Raw genomic sequence first — 18,355 nt, 5'->3', positions numbered from 1 at the left:
AAAGATAATCAGGAGGCATTCTTTAGCTACATCAGAAATCTAAAAGTGAAGGGCCAGCTCTGTGCTGAGCTAGTAGTAGATGGTACAAGTCATACTGATCCTGTGGACATCGCCAACCTGCTACCAGACAGTTTCGGCAAACCTCATCCCCCCTGTCCCCACTAGACATATTCCAAAGCATACCTGTCACCAGTCCGCTACTTAGTATTTGAAAACATCACTGCATAACTGCTCTTTCCATGGGCAGAAAAACAGCCTCTATGAGACTGGATAACATCCCAGGCTGCCTACTAAATAGTCTGAAATAAGACCTAGCAAAACCAGTTGGCATTCTCTTCAGCCATTGTGTAAGTACTGGCTTTGTCCCAGCAGAGTAGAACACAGCAACAGTAATTCACTTTTACAAAAGAGGTTCATTAACTGACCCTGGGAACTATAGACCCCTAAACCTCACCTGCCATATCTGCAAGGCCATGGAGAGAATAATCATGGACCTTATCAACAGAGACATAGGTGACCTTCAAACTCTTGACCCAACCCAATTTGGCTTCATTAAAGGTAGATCATGCTTATTAAAACCTGGTGGATGTATTTGAGAATGTCAGCAAAGCTCTGGATGAAGGAAAAACACTACATACAGTCTATCTTGACTTAGCCAAGGCTTTTGACACTATCCCCCACTCAGGCATCATTGATAAACTCACACAGCTGAGAATTAACCCATATGTCACTAGACGGGTAGCCAGCTGGTTCAACAACAGAACACATACAGTCAAATTTGGGGAGTCCACCTCTAGCAGCAGACCAGTTACCGTTGGATTTGTGCTGGGACCCCTACTGTTTGAAATGTATGCCTCAGATGTCCAGGGTGAAATAGATGGCTTGTGGCGTATCATGTTCGCAGATGACTGCAAACTGGGTGCAATCACTGAGTCCTCCAACAATGTTGACATACTACAAAAAAGTCTTACACAGACAAAAGATTGGTGGCAAAGCCACAGACCCAAAATAAATGCTAAATAATGCATTATCATTCCTTATGGCCAAGGGAAAGTCCCTGCACATTACAATATTAACAGTATCTCCTTAGCTGAAACCCTGTAGCGAGAGATTTGGGAACACAAGTTGATAGTACCCTTAACAGCGATCACCATGTGTCCATAGTGGTAAGGAAAACAGAAAAAAGATAACTATTCGCTACTAAAGGTGAATCACGGACAAAATAAAGTAAATGAAGATTAAAGGTCTAGATTCACCACCACAGTCTTTAAAAACTTGAAATTTCTTTAATGACCAGATTAAAATACGTAGAACTTAATGAAAAGTAAAATAAAACTCAACTTCCCCTTTCATACAATAAGCCTTTCGAATTATCTTCTTCAGATCATAAAAACACTAGGGACTTAACTTCTATTCATAATTATCCTGTTAAAGTGAGTTTTACACATTTAAAGAGAGAGTGTTCATCTTATTTTGTTACCTGGTATTAGGCCAATGACATTCATTAAAAACAAGCACACCTCTTATTTGGTCAAATGATGTTTCTTACTGGCGTACACACCTTTTTTCTAGCCAATCTTGGTTCTTCTAGTCTTTAAGATCGGTCTAAGTGGAACCGCCAAGTTTGAACCTTATAGTTCCATCTTAAAGGCTAGAAGAACCAAGAATCTACATGGTTGGTAATCATGTAGGCAGAGAAACTGAAGGGGAGCCCAGTGTTGTACAGTGAAGGGAGTGTATTACTCAGGTGTATACATGTGCACAGAGGAATTCAGGTTTAGGATTCTATATTTCACAAGGTTTACAGTTTTAATTGTCTACATTAGTTACACTTACATTGTTCATTTGGGGGTGGGGGTGCAAAGTGGTATTTATGTCATGGCACTTAATAAGGAATTGTTGCTATTTTTAACATAATTTTCTAGCATCCAACATGTCTGGGAATGTTATAATATGTGTGTGGGTTTACATGCTAGGGTCTGTTCTTTACAAATGTATGGACAATTACTTGTTCTAGTTTCCATGTAAACTCTTTTGCATGTCTATATTCGGAAAACTTTCGCATACATGGTCAACAAGAAAACGGAATCTACACAGTTACTATACAGCTTGTTCAATTGCTCTACCATGTTGATATCCTTCATTAGCATACAATTCAGCTACTTATGCTGTAATTTGCATACCACAAAAGTTTCTGTGTTTGTACGTGACTGAACGCCGCTACATGGAGTTTACTGAATCTAAAACTTTTTGGTGTGTGTAGGTTTACTGAATCCCCCCGTGAGGAACAGACCAAAAATGTAAAAAAAATATCTTTACAGTTGATAGGCATGGTTACATTTCCAGATGCTCTTACTGAATAAATTAGTTTGTTTCAAATAACTTGAATAATACAACAACCATTTCTATGTGTCTAATTTATGTTCATTATGAAGTTCTTGTTCCTATGCCTGCGTGTCTTAGAATTCGCATATATCTGAAAGTCAAAAGAAGCAGTCATTGTTTCATTATTATAAACCTGGCATGCTAATATAAACCTGCCTCAAACAAACCTTTAATGAATGCTAAATAGGTTGAGCATTTCCAGTCTCCATTGATATTTCAAATGTCCATTGCTAGGAACAGACTGGGAATTGGTGAATTTCTTCTGAACTATCTCAAAATCTAATCTGAGGCAAAGAATACACAGAAAAACTACAACTTTATTCTAATTTTGGTCTAATAAGTCTTGTGTAATTCCACCAATATATCCAGAGCATGGAATACAGTACTTTTAAATAACAATACTTCTTAACTCATTGCTTTATTTTTAGGTTCTATACTACGATCAATAAAGTATCGCGGTGGTGGTGCTGCGGTAGAGTTGTCGCCTCACAGTAAGACGTTGTCCTGTTCGATTCTCAACTAAAGCGCCTTCTGTGTGGAGACATGCGTGAATGGGTGTACCTTCGTTGAAGGTTGTGCTTCAGAGCTTGCAACTTGGCACGTAAAAATCTACTGCCAATCATTAGCGGACCAGAGTTCTGCTGTGGTGACCCCTAACTGGGAAAAGCCAAAAGACACAACAACAACTATGATCAATAAAGTGATTGTAATTTTTTAGAACATTCCATTCTCAAACTTTCTCTGCAACTTTATCATTCAGCACAACATCTGTAGAAAAAAATTGTTTCCCATAACACACCATTTGTATTTACCTGCAATGAAGTATTAGCATGAAATACAATATTGTTACTGAAGAATTGTAAATTCCCTTAGACCTGTAACTTCTGTAATTTTGTTCATCAGCAAAATTTTAATAACATCAAGAAGATCATATCTGTGGATCTGTGGGGTCCGAAAGGAGAAATGATAAAATCAACTAGCAAAGTAGAGTAGCATTGCTGGAATTGAATTCATCCTAAGGCCTTGGTGAGTATCTTCATGAGGTGGACTTTGTTTTTACAAACTCTCACCAAGACAATACTGATATATAGAGTATTTTATATAGCATATAGCAAGGACAGAAGTGGGTTAAAAAAATAAAAAAAACTTAGCTGGGTGCACAAGTCTCATGATAAACAAAAATCCCAATCCTGGTAGGCGCAGTGGTGCCAAAACTGGAAGAAAATGATAGTGTAGAATCCTCAAGACATGGAAACATTCCTACAATGGAGGTTAGGCCAGACTCAGGGGGAGGATGGCTCCTGTGTTGTAGAAGGAAGTAGTAGTCTACAAAAATCACAAAAACTGATAGGCCAAAACAGTCATAAAGATGATAGAGTAAGTAGACTGTTGAGGATAAAAAATAAATTACGTATTTTTACTATTATGCAAGAAGTCCAGAATTTCCAGGTAGCAGTTATACAAAAAGATTAAGACAGAAATTAGAGGAAAGAAAAATACTTGCACAAGAAAAACTGTCAAAAGCTTCAAATGCAAATTTGTGTTCATTTATACAACAGATTGTATTAACATAAGAAAAACATTATATAGACCAAGAAACCCTGAGCTATTTGAAAAAAGAAGTGCAAAATGATAAAGAACAATATCTAGAGATTTTTGAAAAGTATAAAAAGAAACATGGACAAGTGAAAGAAAGAGAGAGATCTGGTATGATACAATATTTATGCAAAGCAGAAAGTTTAACTAATCAATACAAAAAAGAATGTGCATGGTCGCCACGTACGGTAGAAGTGAAACTTCTGTAAGGAAGTACGAAGGAACGCAAATGGTACAGATCTGGACAGCTAAGAAGTATAAAGTCTGCTTTCTTCCACAATCTAATGCATTTTCATTTCTCCCACTTTATACATGTATTTCTGTATACATGTATGTTTATATTTATGTATGCATGCATGTGCTGATTTATGTGTTTGTCTAATTATATAATTATTGTTATTTAAATATTTTTCCTTTCTGAAGTATTGACTTTTCTTATCAGAGGCCCCATACAACATAACTCGCATTCTTCTTCTTCTTCTGTTTTACTTTCTCTTTTTTTTAACTGGATTTAGGTCTACAGACACGAGCACCAATCCATTCTGTAGTGGTTTAATGGAAACAGTTAGCAGCACCCCGCCAGCTAGCACTGATTTTCAGGGACATCCATGAGTTTGACTCAAATTTTAGGTCTGCCCCTGTCAATCCCTCTTAAAATTGGTGACTTTTGGAAAAAAGGTGGGGAATTGCTATAAATAAATAATGACAGCAATTACAGTTACAGACTTCTTTTAGTTCATAAAATTTATATTAATTCATATTCTCTTATTCTGCCAATGTTCCAAATTAATAGTGCTAATATTTTAAAAGTGTCTCTGATGGTCTCTGATTATTTCTGGATTTGTCCCTGACTGGTTGAGAACTACAGTAGCAGTAGCACAATTTGCAGAGTATGTTTCTTCTGTGCACATCTCATTAAGGGCCCATTGCATTGTAAAGCTCCATTTCACTTTTCTCTATTTTCAGAGAGTGGAGTGATCCCAATCCTACTTAATACATTCCCGACTTTTAGCTACCACATTTCTATTTACATCTGTGGTATAAATTTGTTTTCTTTCTAAGTGTCCACATCTCTGCCTTTATTCCGGATGTTCATGCCTCAGTATTCAGGAAATGGGTTCAGTGTAGGGTATGACTCCCCATATTCATTTAACTAGCATTTTTCCTGTTTTGAATTTTTGTATTTTCTTCATAACAATTTCCCTGCTGCCTGTTTCCATAATCGTATTGTTTGTTACCCTTTGATAAGATGTTTAATTCTCTGCGGGTGGAATTGTATTTGTATTTCAAGATGTACACATACCCTATAAGCACACCTAGATATAACTATAGCTACCTCTCATTTGACCAGATCTTCACAAAGTGTCCAGATTTCTGCCTAATATTTTCGGTTCATCCCTCAGAAAATCTGTGGTCATTTGGCAAAACATTAAGGGTCACAGTCATGAAATAATGATGAGACATTTTGGTTGCATACTTTCTATCTTTCAAAAAAAGGCACATTAATGCAAAACACTGTTATTGTAGCCGTTTTTGGAGTAAGAGCAAGTGTTTTAGCTTTGTCCTTATTTTGTGGGATCTGTTCTAAATGACGCAGCCCCTTTCTCCTAATGGTGTGTGTGTGTGTGTGTGTGTGTGTGTGTGTGTGTGTGTGTGTGTGTGTGTGTGTGTGTGTGTGTATGTATGCGATACAGGATTCTCACACTGCAGAGTCTGCACAAAGTAGGCTAGCTATCCTCAAGAACTCATGGTTCGGCAACAGTCGGGTGCCAAACAGCACCACTGTCTGGAGAAGTCTGACTTCCATTTCACTTTTTGCTTCACTTCTTACTTGCACTACCGTGCCTAAAGAAGTTTCACTTCAAGAAAGCAGTTCCAAAGATATTTGAGGAAAAATATAGGTAAAGGCACCCTGATATGAAAAATTTCATAATACAAAAAATAAGATCACAAAGGGGGAATATAAAACAGAAGATTTATAAAGTAGAAGTTAAACAAATAGAAGCTGAAGTTATGTAATACCTTCAAAATAAAGGATTTAGTGTAGAAAATTATGTCACATGAGTTCCCAAAAAAAGGAGAAACAAGTGGAGTGGGAGACATCTGAAGAAGAAATATGGATATGGGAAAGAGAAACAGATGTAATATGGTGCAGTATTTATGAAAAGGAGAAAGTAAAACCAATCAATACAAAAAGTGCACCACCAAAGATATTTGGAGAGAAATACAGGCAAAGGCATCTTTATATGAAATATTTTACAATACAAAAAAATAAGAAAACAAAAGGGGAAAGTAGAAAAGATTATTAATAATGGAGAAGTTAAATAAATAAATAGAAACTGAAGTTATGAATTATCTGTGAAGCAAAGGATTTAGTATAGAAAATCCAACTCTGTTAACATCACTGCATGATAGAACAATGAGTCCCCAAATTAAGGAGAATGGGAAGCATCTGATCAGTTGCCATATGAAAATACTTTGGAGCCTTCAGTAGGAAACCAGTACAAAACTTCAGCTGGATTTGCACAGTGAGGGAAAGGGCAGGAAACAGCGGCAACTCTGACGTTGCCAATGTCGTGGAGTGATAGGCCATATGAAACAGCAACGGATGACACAGGATGAAGCTGAAGAGAATATGTCACAGGAAGATGATTTCATAGAGATGGCTAGACATATTAAGATTATATATATATATATATATATATATATATATATATATATATATATATATATATATATATATTATGCTTTTTATACTGACGTTTCCAGTGTCCATGATAAGTTTATCATTAGGAATTGATTTTAGGATACAGACTTCTGCCCAGTACAGTAATTTACTTTCAATGTGGAGTACATCTTACACCACCAGTTTAGAAGAAAATGATATAAGGGAAGAGTTGCTTTAATAGAGATGGCTAGACATATTAAGGTATATATATATATATATATATATATATATATATATATATATATATTGCTTAAATTATTATATTTTGAATTTTTATTTGTATAGGAACTCACTTTACTGGTATAAAAGGAGTTTTAAGTTATGATCATTGTCTGATGAAGTGGCTTGGTCCATGAAAGCGCTCACCGTTTGTCTATTGTGGAAATAAATTTTTGTATTCTTTTACTTCGCAGCCTTGGTCTGTTGCTTCCAGTGTTTTTATGTTATATTCCTATGAGCCTTGGGTGCATTGTATGGGTGACTTGAACTGAAGTCACTTTGTGTTATAGTGAGTTATGCTGACATCTGCTGGTTATAGCAGCAATTACAGAGTGTCTCCTTTGTCAATTTCAGAAAAAATGTGGAATCCATTTAAAAATGATATTGTCTAGAAAACCGCATCTGTAACTTACTGTTAAGCATACTCCTAGATTACCCTTTAAAGGTTATATTTTTATTTGATTCAATTAATTAGTCTGATGATGAACAGTGTGGAGGGTCTGACATTTTAGGTATTAGCTTTGTCACTTAAAGAAATGGTTTGATATGTTTCATATCACAGACTTTAAAAAAACAGGGGACACAACACTAGAAAGGCGGAAAGTTTAGTATGTAGGTAGAAAATCACTTTTTTCACAGAAAATAGTAATGAAGCAAACTCTCTGACTAAACTGTGTAGCTTAAATGTTTGGGAATTAACTTAGTCTGAAGTAACTGTGTTTTTATTTCTTTTTGCAGCATTTTATTGTAGAACTGGTTTATGTGGATGGTAAAGGGGTTCTAAGCTGCAGCATAAAACAAGAAGAAAGGATAGCATAATGAGTGTTTATGAGTCAGTCACAGGAAATTAGAGTCAATGATTCAGTTATTTCCTGTTTTTTTCTATTCTTTAATATTAGTTCCTTCAAAGTAAGCTATTTTAATGAAATATGTTAATAATTTCCAGGACCAAAGAAAAAGTATACTGATTTAGAGCCGGATTCACGATGGCTTGCATGGAGTCTACAAGTAGAGTAAGACTCCATGCAGCCATCATGTCCGACGAGCAATCCACAAACAGCCTGTAGGGGCGTGTAAGAGAGCTCTTAACACGTGTCCTACACGGAGAGGGCTGTGATATGCAAATTACCTCACTTGCAGCCGAAAGGCATGCAAATGAGGTAAATTTGCGATCCAGGAAGCAGAAACCTGTCCGAATAAGAGACATGTTAGCTGCAGAAATGTACTCAGTTGACAACTGAGTACCGTTCTGCAAATAGCACAATGGAGCCTTGTCAGCTCCAAATAAAGGTTGCATATGGTTGAGGAAGCATGCCAATGGCCAAATATATGGCCATTGGAAAGTTTTCCTGATGCAAAATTAAAATAAAAATTATTTTATTTTGGCGATTTCCGATGTTTAAGCGTAGCGCAACGCCACGCAAACAGGGTGCACTATAAAAATCATAAAATAAGGCAATAAAAGCCACAAACATGGAATTTATGAAAATTGTCAAATTTCAATGTAAGGGAATAGCAGGCTGAAGACAACACAGCCACCGAGTAGGGGTTGCTAAGGAGAGAAGCCCAGTCTAAGACATGTAACCAAGCATTAGTAGGCAATCCTATGTAAATGAGTGTTAGGATAGTGAATCGCACTTTTACATAGCAAATGAGCACAGTCAGTGGAGTGTAGGAGTAGGATATGGGGAGGAACAGAGTAGGAGATAGGTGACATCACAAGGGGGTATGTATGAAAGTAGTGCAGCTCATTGGAGGACAGTGGCATCTGTTAGGTGTCAGTTAGACATCATGGAAAGAGGTGTGTCAACAGGTAAGCCAGGGAAAGCCAAGAAATGGAAGGTGTATACTGTGGATAACACCAAAGTTTCTTGCTGAACGGGTATGCGTGCATGTGCACGCCTGTAAACCCAAGTAAGACAGAGTGCGCGCGTGAAAGCGTGAGTGCACGTGTTTAAGCCGGAGTAAGCATGTATAAGGCTGTTTAAAGAGTTGTAAGAGTGTTTGCGCTGATGTGCATGCGTTTTACAGCCCGAATAATGAAGTTTTAGTCCATCTATGCATGTGTGCACGCGTGTTAGCTGCTGTGAGCATGTGGTCGCTTGTGTGCGTGTCGCTCCCCCTGAGGAAACAGAAAGGAAAAAGGAAGCACAACAAATAGCAGGAAGCTACCGGGTGATACCAGTAGAGCTAGCAGGTGAAAACAATCCAAATCAGGCAATAACACAGGCAGAGTACTAGCCTAGCCCAGCCAAGCACTTAAATCTCTGCAAACAACAGTGCAATTTGTTTCTCACAAGAGACACTGAAACACTGGAGTATGCTACTAGAACTGAAAACTGAAAAAGCTTCACTCAGACAAAAAATGCTAGGGGCTGCCATTGCTGTTATAAGATGACATATGCAACATGCTGAGGGTGGTGACAATGCAAATGCTGCCGGACAACCCACAGTGAGGAGACGGAGAAGAGTGTACAGGCCCAGGGTCACCTACCAGGGGTTACATGAGCTGGAGATAGTGGAGCGCTACAGAGTGGACAGAGACCTCCTGCAGCAAATTGTGGAGCTGTGCAGGCCACGCCTCACACACAGAACCAACAGAGGGGAACCCAGCCCAGTGGAAACCAAGGTATGTGTTGGCCTAAGAATACTAGCAACAGGTACCTTTCAGAGACCAACTGGTGATATGATGGGGATATCACAGGCATCAGCATCCAAGGTACTGCACCAGTTCCTGGATGCCATGTCAGCACATGTCGGTGATCATGTATATTTCCCCAAATCCCGTGAGGTATTGGCCAGCAATATGCATCTCTTCCAGCAAATAGCAGAATACCCTGAGGTAGTGGGTGCAATAGACTGCATGCATATACGCATCAAAGCACCAGCCGGTGAGCGGGGTAGGGCCTACACTAACCGCAAGGGCTTCCCCTCCATCAACTGCCAGGTCGTGTGTGATGCCCAGGGCATAATAATGAATGTGTGTGCTGGCTGCCCTGGAAGCTACCATGATTCCCATATCTGGTATCTGACACAGCTGTACCAGACATTTGCCAATGGGGACATCCCACATGGTCACTTAGTGGGGGATGCTGGCTATGCACTGGAGCCGTGGCTGATGACAACCATCAGAAATGTACACACACATGAACAAGAATGCCATAATGAGGCACACGCACAAACATGAAATGTAATCGAGCATGTGTTTGGGTTGCTCAAGTCATGGTTCCAGTGCCTGGACACATCTGGTGGAGCCTTGCAATACTCACCAACTACATGTACCCAAACTGTCATGGTATGTGCTATGCTACATAATATGATCCTGCGAAAACAGCTGCAACAGGACCAGCATAGGCCTGGGCCAAACAGCCCCCCACCAGTGCCAAGGCCATCACAGGCAGAGCGTGACTCGGAGGAGGAACAACCTGAGCCTGCCCCAGTAGGCAGACAGAGGTGTGCCCAGTATGCCTTGGCCTTGGCAAAGAGGCAACGCATAGCACATACACTGGCTCAGTAGGAACTCTGGAAATGATACCTCTCTCTGACTTGCACATATAGTAAAAGGGATGCCTAACTTGACACTACCTGTTGCCAAACATTTATAGGGAGTGCAGTATGTGCATCCGACATAGGCAGCCCTGTAGCACCACCTGAGGCATGACTGTCATGTGTTAAGCAATGTAAGGTAGTGCTAAACAGCATTTACCACCATGTTGTATATGCAAACTTGATGACCTTCAGTAGCATCCTACCCTCACCAAACATGAGGCCACAATATGAAGACAAGATGATCAATTACAACAATTGGCTTAAGTATTGGTGTCAGTGAAAGGGGATTCAATGCCTGTCAGCCTGGGATGAGATGCTCGACAAGACATGATGCTTTGCTAAGGATGGATTTTACCTATCACCTATGGCTATTGGATATTGCCAAAGGCTCTTGTCACCCCCATAGTGCCTTTTCTAAGTAAAGCTCAAAACACAAACCCACCTCCATAGGTATCACAAGGGATAAGAAAGTATAAGTAATGCTACTCAATGCCAGAAGTCTAAACTGCAAGATGCACATACTCCAAATACTCCTCAGCATGGAGAATGTTGATATCTGTGCAGTAACAGAAACCTGGTTCAAGGCTCCCAAGAGCACCCTAGCATTCACAGGTACACCTCATACCATGCTTTACAGCTGCAAAACATGGAACAAACTACAAAAGGAGGGTGAGTATCAATATTTGTCAAAGATACCCACACCCCCAGGTTGGTGGCACAGCATGAAGCATCAGAGACTATCCATGTATAACCAACAGTGGGTAAAACCACCTTCCAGTTCATAGCCTGCTACAGACCACCCTCCTAAACCCAGGAACCACACTTGGCTGACTGGAGAACACATGAAAATATGAAGATCTCCCCAAACACCATTATATTGAGCGGCATCAACTACCCAAACATACACTGGGAGCATTACCCTAGCTCCAACACCCTAGGCCAAAGATTCTCAGACTTTATAAACCAAAATGCTATGGAACAACTTGCTACCACTCCCACAAGAGGGGAAAACATACTGGACCTGATCATCACCAACATGGGGACTCTATGCCCAGGACTAGAAGTGTATCCCTCACTGGTACGATCACACCAGATAGTAATCTCACTGGATATTCACATCCCCACCCCAGCCCATGGCCACAAAAACCACAGTGAAAAATGTTCACTAAAGCATATGTCACACACCTCAAAACTGAGGTGGAATCCTTCACAGCCCCTGTGTCTGTGGAAAATATGGCCCAGACCTCATAACCATTTATAAATGCATTCTATGAACACCGTCAGGAATGCATGGATCATGCAATCCCAAATAAAACCAAGACAAAATCCTCCAAAGGCAGGCATCCTGTTTGGTGGACCCCAGCCATAAACAAACCATGCAATACAAGGAGGAAGCTACTATATGATAGATCCAAATCACAAAAAGGGAAGCCATCTCTGACCAGTATTATTGAAAAACAATGTCCACACATAAAATTGTCTAAGGCCATCTGTGAGATAAAAATCATACAGGACACAAAGGATAATCACAAGGCATTCTTTACTTATTGTAGGAACCTGTGTGGGAATCCCCAGGTATGTTCAGAATTAGTCCAAAATGACAAACAATACAACAAACCCACAGACATTGCCAACATCCAAGCTGACAGGTTCAGTGCAAACTTCTCCCCTCACTCCCCACCAAAAAGGCAAACATCTATCCAAGCAGAGTGCTGGCCCCCTGACATTGCAGATGCGCAGGTAACAGCCAGCCTCTCCAAAGCAAAACACACAGCATCAATGGGACCAGACGGTGTCCTGGGCTGTGTCCAACATGAACCCCAAGCAGAATTGAACACACACATAAAACCACTGTTCAGTGTCAGCCTTAACACACAATATGTACCCAAAGAGCAGTGTACAGCAACAGTGGACCCTCTCCACAAAGGTGGTGCCTCAATGGATACTGCAAACAATCGCCCCAGAAGCCTGACTAGGTTGGTCTGCAAAGCTATGGAAAGGATCATCATGGACCTCAGAAATAAACATATTTGGGACACACAGACACTGGATCCTATCCATTTTAGCTTTGTTAAGGGCAAATCCTGCCTCTTAAACCTGGTTGAGTCATTTGAAACAGTCACCAAGGCCATTGACGAGGGGATGGTGGTCCACACAGCCTACCTGGACTTTGTAAAAGCCTTCCATACAGTACCCCACTTGGTCATCATAGATAAGATCACCAGTTTCAATAGAAACCCCTATGTCACTAGATGGGTTGCAAACTGGCTCAAGGACAGAACCCACATGGTCTGAAATGCTGAAGCCATGTCAGACCACAAACCAGCTACAAGTGGCATCCCACAAGGCTCAGTCCTGGGACCTCCCTTGTTTGGTATATATTTCTCAGAGGTACAGGCCAACACAGAAGGACAGTTGGTGAACAAGTTTGTAGATGACTGCAAACTGGGTGCCATAATCGACCCTTCAGCTGACACAAGCATCCTACAAAAGGGCCTCATAGAAACAGACTACTGGTGCTAGAGCCATGTCCTCAAGCTAAACACAAAACAGTGTATAGTCCTCCCCTTTGTCAAAACTAAGTGCCCACAAATTACTACATATGTGGTAACCCATTAAGTATGGAAGAAGTGATAAGGGACCTGGGGACCCAAGTCGATAGCAATCTCACATTCGACAACCATGTGGCCAAAGTGTTCGGAGAAACATTTCATATAGCCCACCTAATCATGAAGGTAATCACATGTACATCAGTGGAGGTCATTGTGCCTCTTAACTCATCCCGCATCAGGCCCATAATTGAGTACAATGCCCCTTGTGGGATGTACCTTTTCAGACACCTGCAGCAGCTGGAAAGACCACAAAAGTACCTCACCAGGAGGATCAAAGGGCTCAAACATATGCCAGTCACTGCCCAGTTAAAGAAACTGCAGCTCCACTCAGTGGCATACTGCCTGCCCAGAGGCGATCTGTGCCAGATGTATAAAGCCATGTCCAACCTGTAATCAATGGACATGCCGCACCTTGGAAAATCAGAATCCCATCAAGCTATGCGCTCAAGAGACCTGAACCTGAAGACTGAAATAAATAGGACATGCTGGAGTGACAGATCCATAACCCAGAGGCTCCCCCCACTCTTGAGTAAACTCCCACTCCAGGTTAGCCAGAGTCCCTCATTGACTCTCTTCAAGAGGAATCCTGATGAGTGGATGGGAGATTGTAGGTTTACCCTGAGTATCACTTCTATGTCACTGTTAGCCAGAGGCACAGTATACTAACCATGAAAAATGTAATGGCAAACTCCACTTACAATGTGTGTTGAAAGCCAAACACACTCTGGCTAGGATTATAAATGCCCTAGGGCAGATAGCCTAGTATGAACCTATGAACGGAATCACACACACAAAGTAGTACAACTGTGGTCACTGTGGAGTAATGTTTGCCAATGTCCACCCAAGTTGGTGAATACACAGCAATGTTGGACAAGCCTGGTTTAAGTACGCCATAGCTGAACAAAATGCAACATGCTCATAATTGCCCAACTGGCCCTTAACCAGTCTGGTCTGCTCAATATGAGCATTTACAGCAGTGATGGGACTCAAACCCATGATACTATGCACCATAATGAAAGTACTGAACCACTACACCATGACAGTATTGCAGTGTTCAGCCAGTATGAGAGAATGCTGCCAAGTCTTTGCAAACTATCCCATGGAAACCCTGCAAGCACAGCATAATCCCTGTTGAGTTATGACACAAAGGAGTCTGGCAGTAAGAACACAACATGACTTCCATCACACAGTATTAATGTCAATATTGGTCATGTTCACACACAACCACAAATGTAGTGGACTTCAGATCACAACATATGGAAAGGTCACACTGGGCATGCTCACACACTTGGATAAATGAGACACGTCAGGCAACAAACCATGGAAAGCCTGAAATGGGCATGCTCACACACTTAGCCATGTCTGAGTATAGCAGTCAGTCACACATATCTGGCAGTTGTATGTGTTAAGCCAGGAACCTCCCACAATCCAGCAATCCACCCTGTGCACACAGTTAAATGACAACAGACACATATATTAATATACCGGAACCCTGTCATGATCAAACATGTTACCACACGTTGTTCACAGAAACTGTGAAAGCTATGGCAATAAAGACCTGCAAACAGTAGCAGCAACAAATATTGTGCATCCCAAACATAAACATAGGTGCAGAGGTGAATACTAGGCTGTCTGCCCTGGGGAATTCATAAGCCTAGGCAGAGTGTATTTGGCATCTGCCTCCCCAGTAGAGTAGCCTACTGTGCCTCTGTAAAGTAGGTCACAGAAGGCACCCTTTAAGGCTACTTTGCTGTGCCTCTGTCAAGCAGGGACACAGTGGAGATCCCAGGGGTGAATTTGCAATTTCCCATCCATGTGGCTGTATTTTGCTGGAAGAGGGTTGGTTAGGGGCTATGTCTAACTTTAATTGGGATTCAATTCCAGAGTGAGGGGAGCCTGTGAGTAATGAATCTGTCCCTGCTGCATGTCCTATTTATGTTTGTGCTGAGGTTTACGTCCCTGGAGTGTGTAGCTGTAAGGGTCTTGGATGTTATGAGGTGGAGCATGTCCATTACTTCTGGGTTTGAAATGGCTGTATACATCAGGCATAGATTACCTCTGAGTAGGCATTAAGCAACTGAGTAGAGCTGGAGATTCTTTAGCTGAGCTGCATAGGACATCTGTATGTAGCCCATGATCCTCTTCGGGAGGTACTGTTGTGTTCACTGTAGTTGCCACAGGTGTTGGGTAAGGTACACCCCAAAAGGGGCATTGTAGTCAAACATGGTCCTGATGAGTGAGTAGTAGAGGGCCACAATGACCTCACATGATCTACATGCAAACACCCATGTCAGAAGGAGGGCTATACAAAGTTCTTAGCAATGACTCTCTGTCAATGTGATTAGCAAAGGAGAGGTTATGATCTATCTGGGTCTGTGGGATATTGCTCTGTTATGTAGTAGCTTCCTCCTTCTGTTGTACAGCTTATATATGGCTGGGGTCAACCAGACAGGTCTCCTGTTTTGGAGGAGTCATGGTTTTATGTGGAATAGCATGATCAATGCATACCTGCAGCTGCTCATACAATGCGTTTGTAAAAAATTATGCAGATTGGTCTGTATTAACCTCCAGCACGGGGCCTCTGAAGTATTCCACCCCTGTCTTTACAAGTGCAAAGTCTGCTTTTGAGAAATTCTTTACAGTAATTTCCTTGGCTGGGTGTGGGGACGGAATATGGATGTCCAGGGAAAGTTTATCATGGTCTGATCTTAACAATGACAGTTCTACCTCTGGTGTGGAACATAGAGTCCCCATGTTGATGATAATCAGGTCCAATATGTATTCCCCCCAGTGGGTGTGGTGACTGGTTGTGCCATAGCACATGGATTCACAAATTGTAGTGGCTGTAGGGTTATGTTGAGGGCTTGAGTAGTATCCCCAGTCAATATTTGTGTATCTGAAGTCAACCACTATAATGGTGTGTGTGTGAAGACCTTCATATCCGACACTGTTCCCAGGAAAGCCAAGTGTGGTTACTGGGTATGGGTTGGTGGTCTGAACTACACACCAAACCAAAAGGCAGTTTTGCACAATGGTAGGTGTATATGTATGGCCTGTCATGCTTAGTGCAGTGGGACCAACCCAGAGGTGTGTGTATCTGTGGTGTATATGGATACACCCCCTACTTGTGGTCTGTGTCACAAGTCCTGCGGTCACGAAGCATGGTATAGAACATAACCTGGCAGTGCCAGTGTGCATATGTGACCCTGAACTAGGTTTCTGTGAATGCACAGATATTGTTATCCCCCATACTGAGGGATAGTTAAAGATGTACATTCTTCTTTGGAAAGACTGATGATGTCAGCACCCTATAAATACAGCAGGAGAAGGGAAATCATCCAGTAATGTGAATAGCGCGCTGCGCTAATGCGTCTGTCTCAAGTATCATAACATAGCTAGGTAGTGGGGGGGGTGTATGTGGGGGGGGCGGGGTGTGTGTATGTCTGCAATTCTTTGTGAAAGGAATGGCCATTTTGAAGAGTGGGATAACACACTAAAAGATGTACATTCTTCTTTGGCAACACTGATGATGTCAGCACCCTATAAATACAGCAGGAGAAAGGAAATCATCCAGTAATGTGAATAGCATGCTGTGCTAATGCATCTCTCTCAAGTGCCATAACCTAGTTAGGTAGGGGTTTGAATCCTACAAATGCCATGCGTGTGTTTGCCACACAGTTTGTGAATGTGTTGTGTGTTTTGCTTTCATTATTGTATGACATATTATTATAACAGTAATTGCCATGCACACATCAGGTATGTGTTTGCCACATACAGATATGTACCTGTGACCTATAATAGTTCCTATGTGTGAAGCCTGCCCCATATGAATACAGTTGTTACCTTTGCCGCCATGTGCCGCAGCTTACCAGACCTTAGGCCATACATGTATGTTGGTGACAATGCAAGCTACTGCAGTGATCTGTGTCCTAGGCCAACTATGTGATACACACCCATGAAAGCTTTGATAGATTAATGTGGGTGACGGTTCATGTCTGCAGTATATGTCAGACATGTTAAAACACAGCAAAGTCTGTGAGTGATAGCCATCCAGTGTAGGTGTATGGCAAGTGTTGCCAATATGCATACAGACACCTTCTTGCTTAGGTGATACACAGAGGGACTGCAGAATACCTTTGGAAATGTGAATATCACAGGATAGACAAGATCACACCTGTCCACATGTACACACCATTACCCATTCTACATGATGGGTGCTACCACCTACATGGCACTGTTGGAATACTATGTTAACTACATGCCAATGACAATGCCACAGTAGCGTTACAGCAATATACCATGGTTTGGACAACAGGTAGCTGTCCGTATGATACCCTTGTGGTGGTTAGGTGTGTCATGTGTAGAATGCATTGTAGGCCACTGTATGTATTTGCAGTCATGGATGGACATATCCATAGTGTGTTGGCATGTACATGAGACTGCTATATGCCAAAGGTTATTGTTCCCAGGGATGTGTGGGGCTCAGTAACAATGGCTACTGGTATAGTGTAGTACTGCAGGGATATCACTGACACCAGGTTCCTACATATGTGTATCAGTTGAGAAGACACCATGTAATGACCACTGAATGTCAGGCTATGTAAGCTGTGTATACTACCAGAATGCAGACCATTGACATGTGGAAACCGTATCACCTACAGCATACTGTCAAACCATGTCATGTTCCATGCTGACCATGTTCACAAATGTACACCTGCAAATCGGTGATGCAAACATCACACATGTACTGTCCACACCCCAACACATGCAGGCACAGGTACACACAACAGCCATGTGGCAGATGTGCAGACAGTACACTTTGGGAATTAACACTGGTGTATACAAAACTGCAATGACAAACATAGTTAATGCATCATGCATGCTCGAATCTACCCACAACAATATCATTACACTGTACTGTTAACAACATTATAATAATACTACAGTGCTATGTAGTCACCCTGTGCATCAGTACCATGCTATCCTGTTCCAGCATGAATGTTACAGATGGCAGGAGGTGGCACAGTTTCATCATATGCACAGGGTGTGTACTTGGTTTGCCAGAGTCTGCCATTGACACATCCAATCGACATGTATGTGTGTTTGTGTTAGTGAGGGACAACAGTACAAGATGGGGCAATGTTGCTGCGATGTGTGTGTGTATATGTTAGCCCTAGGTGTTAGCATTATGTGTGTGCGTATGCATGCATACAGTTCCACCATGTGGCTGCCATATACGGGTGTTTGTGGACAGCCAAAGACTGTA

This window comes from Protopterus annectens, chromosome 1.part0, assembly GCF_019279795.1.
Source record: "Protopterus annectens isolate FY-2018-M chromosome 1.part0, PAN1.0, whole genome shotgun sequence".
Taxonomy (NCBI): Eukaryota; Metazoa; Chordata; order Ceratodontiformes; family Protopteridae; genus Protopterus; species Protopterus annectens.
This window is presented reverse-complemented; position numbering follows the sequence as displayed.